Source organism: Pelodiscus sinensis, unplaced genomic scaffold (genome assembly GCF_049634645.1).
Source record: "Pelodiscus sinensis isolate JC-2024 unplaced genomic scaffold, ASM4963464v1 ctg80, whole genome shotgun sequence".
NCBI lineage: Eukaryota > Metazoa > Chordata > Testudines > Trionychidae > Pelodiscus > Pelodiscus sinensis.
Window position 1 is genome coordinate 262,294 of NW_027465901.1, and position 4,316 is coordinate 266,609.

Below are 4,316 nucleotides of genomic sequence, written 5' to 3' on the forward strand. Positions count from 1 at the left end.
AGAGCCGCCTCTGCCGGGGGGGGGATAGAACCCGCCTCTGGCTGGGGAGGATAGAACCCACCTCTGGCTGGGGGGATAGAGCCACCTCTGCCACGGGGGAGGGATAGAACCCACCTCTGGCTGGGGGGATAGAGCCTCCTCTGGCTGGGGGGATAGAGCCACCTCTGCCACGGGGGAGGGATAGAACCCACCTCTGGCTGGGGGGATAGAGCCTCCTCTGGCTGGGGGGATAGAGCCACCTCTGCCACGGGGGAGGGATAGAACCCACCTCTGGCTGGGGAGGGAATAGAGCCGCCTCTGGGTGGGGGGGGATAGAACCCTCCTCTGCCGGTGGGGATAGAATCCGCCTCTGGCTGGGGGGGGATAGAGCCTCCTCTGCCGAGGGGGGGGATAGAACCCGCCTCTGGTTGGGGGGGGATAGAGCCTCCTCTGCCGGGGGAGGGATAGAACCTGCCTCTGGCTGGGGGGGATAGAGCCGCCTCTGTGGGGGCAATAGAACCCACCTCTGGCTGGGGGGGATAGAGCCACCTCTGTAGGGGGGATAGAACCCACTTCTGGCTGGGGGGGGATAGAGCCACCTCTGCCAGCGGGGTATAGAACCCACCTCTGGCTGGGTGGGGGATAGAACCTGCCTCTGGCTGGGGGGGATAGAGCCGCCTCTGTGGGGGGGATAGAACCCACCTCTGGCTGGGGGGGATAGAGCCGCCTCTGTGGGGGGGGATAGAGCCGCCTCTGTGAGGGGGATAGAACCTGCCTCTGGCTGGGGGGGAATAGAACCGCCTCTGGCTGGGAGGTGATAGAACCCACCTCTGGCTGGGGGGGAAAAGAGTCACCTCTGGCTGGGGGGGAATAGAGCCGCCTCTGGCTGGGAGGTGATAGAACCCACCTCTGGCTGGGGGGGAATAGAGTCACCTCTGGCTGGGGGCGGGATAGAACCCACCTCTGGCTGTGGGGAATAGAACCGCCTCTGGCTGGGGAGGATAGAGCCTGACTCTGGTTGTGGGGGATAGAACCTAACTCTGGTTGGGAGTGGGGAGGAGAGATTCCCCCTCTGGCGGGTTGGGTTTTGTGGGGGGAGATCCCCTCCCTTGCTGCCCTCTGCCAGGACCTCTGAAGAAAGGCTCATCCTCATCTGTCCCCGCAAAAGATCTGTCCTGCGTCCTGGGATCCTCTGGCCACTGCCAGCCTGTTGGAGCATGGGCCCATCTCCCCCATAAGTCCCCCTCCAGCCAGATTTGCTGCCCCATGACCTGCACTAGCCTCGTGGCCCCTGGCTCTGCACACTTTCTTGCAGTCTGGCCTCCCAGAGCCCAGAGCATGCTCAACACAGGGACCATGCCAGCCTGGGACATGAAGTCTTAGCTGGCCATTCCTGGGACAGGCAGCTTCCCTGCATCCCCACTCTCTACACTGGACAAGGGAATCATATCTCTTGTTTTGCCTAGGACAGCCCCTCTTCTAAGCTTTGCCACAGCTGAACATAAGAATGGCCATACTCGGTCAGACCAGTATCCTGTCTTCCAACAGTGGCCAATGCCAGATGCCTCAGAGCACATGAACAGAAACAGGGAAACATCAAGTGATCCCTCTTCTGTCATCCATTTCCAGCCTCTGACAGAGAGGCTAGGGACACCATTCTGGCCCATCCTGGCAAATAGCCATTGATGGTCCTAACCTCCATGAATTTATCTAGTTCTTTTTTGAACCCTCTTAAAGTCCTAGTCTTCACAACATCCTCTGGCAAGGAGTTCCACAGGTTGACTGTGCACTAAGTGAAGAAAAGCTTCCTTTTGTTTTAAATCTGCTGCCTATTAATTTCATTTTGTGACCCCTAGTTCTTATGTGATGGAAACAAGTAAATAACTTTTCCTTATTCACTGTTTCCACACTGGTCATGATTTTATAGACCTCTATCATATTCCCCCTTAGTCTCCTCTTTTCTAAGCTGAAAAGTCCCAGTCTTTTTTATCTTTCTTCATATGGGACCCGTTCAAAACCCCTACACTGGCATGATCTTGTGCAAGAACTCTTTTGCGGAAGAGTTCTTGTGCAAAAACTCTTCCAGAAGACAGCATCTACCCTGGCATGTGCGTTTGTGCAAAAGATGTACTTTTGTGCAAGAGCATCCATGCCAGTGTAGAGGCTCTCTTATGCAAGAAAGCTCTGGTGGCCATTTTAACCATAGGGCTTTCTTGCGCAAGAAATTCATGTTGCCTGTCTACACTGGCCTCTTGCGCAAGAACAGTTGCACAAGAGGTCTTATTCCTGAGCGGGAGCATCATAGTTCTTGCGCAAGAAGCACTGATTTCATACATTAGAACGTCAGTGTTCTTGCGCAAGAACTCGTGGCCAGTGTAGACAGGCAGCAAGTTTTTGTGCAAAAGCGGCTGCTTTTGTGCAAGATCGCACCAATGTAGACACAGCCCTAGTCATTTTTGTTGCCCTTTTCTGAATCTTTTCCACTGCCAATATATCTTTTTTGAGATGAGGCAACCACATCTGTACGCAGTATTCAAAGTGTGGGCATGCCATGGTTTTATATAGAAGTAATAAGCTATTCTCTGTCCTATTCTCTATCCCCTTTTTAATGACTCCAAACATTCTATTTGCTTTTTTCACTGCCGCTGCCCTGAGTGGATGTTTTCAGAGAACTATCCACAATGACTCCAAGATCTCTCTCTTGGAGCTAAATTGGACCCTATCATTTTGTATATGTAGTTGGGATTATTTTTCCCAATGTGCATTACTTTACATTTAGCAACATTAACTTTCATTTGCAATTTATTGACTAGTCACTTAGTTTTGTGTGATCTTTTTGAAGCTCTTCACAGACTGCTTTGGTTTTACTATCTTGAGCAGTTTAGTATCATCTGCAAATTTTGCCACCTCCCTGCTTACCCCCTTTTCTAGATCTTTTATAAATAGGTTGATTAGGATTGGTCCCAGTATGGACACTTGAATAACACCACTAGTTATCTCTCTCCATTCTGAAAAGTGACCATTTATTCCTACCCTTTGTTTCCTGTCTTTTAACAAGTTATCAGTTCATGAAAGGACCTTCCCTCTTATCCCATGACAACTTACTTTACTTAAGAGCCTTTGGTGAGGGACCTTGTCAAAGGCTTTCTGGAAATCTAAGTACACTATAGCCACTGGATCCCCCTTGTCCACATGTTTGTTGACCCCCTTATAGAACTCTAGTAGATTAGTAAGGCATGATTTCCCTTTACAGAAACCATGTTGACTTTCCCCCAACAAATTATGTTTATCTATGTGTTTGACAATTTTATTCTTTACTATAGTTGCAACTAATTTGCACTGTACTGATTTGAGACTTACCGGTCTGTAATTGCCTGGGTCACCTCTCGAGCTCTTTTTTAAATATTGATGTTTTAAAATATTTTTTAACATTAGCTATCTTCCAGTCATTAGGTACAGAGGCTGATTTGAATGATAGGTTACAAATCACAGTTAATATTTCTGCAATTTCCCATTTGAGTTCTTTCAGAACTCTTGGGTGGATGCCATCTGATCTCATTGACTTGTTACTGTTAAGTTTATCAATCTGTTCCAAAACCTCGTCTAATGACACCTCAATCCAGGATAATTCCTCAGATTTGTCTCCTAAAAAGAATGACTCAGGTTTGGGAATCTCCCCAATATTCTCAGCTGTGAAGACTGAAGCAAAGAATTCATTTAGTTTCTCCACAACGGCTTTATCCTCTTTGAGTGCTCCTTTAGTATCTCCATCATTCACTGGTCCCACTGGTTGTTTAGCCAGCTTCCTGCTTCTGATGTACTTAAAAACATTTTCCTGTTACTTTTTGAGTTTTTGGCTAGCTGTTCTTCAAACTCCTTTTGGGCTTTTCTTATTATATTTTCTTATTATATTTTTACACTTTCTGACAGAATTTATGCTCCTTTTTATTTTCCACACTAGGATTTAATTCCACTTTTTAAATGATGCCTTTTTACCTGTGTGACAGTGTAAACATGCACAAACAGGTACCCCTCTGGTTGTCTGCCCCAGTCCATGTCTCCGTGTTCCCCCACCACACCCGACATCCTCTTGCATCCAAGTTCCATCTAGCTTTGGGCCTTTGGGCCCCCGCTTGCCCTGGCGTTGCCTGCTCCGCCTGGCATTCGCCTCGCCTGCACCGCAGGGATAGGGGGGGTCTCATAGACTCCAGCCCAGGGCCCTAAGAATGTGGGCTCCTTTGCAGTCCGGTCCAGCTGGCGGGGCATCCTCCCATAACGCACTAGCCCACGGGCTCCTTCTGCCTGCCCTGGGCTACTTCCTCTCTCCGCGACCAGCA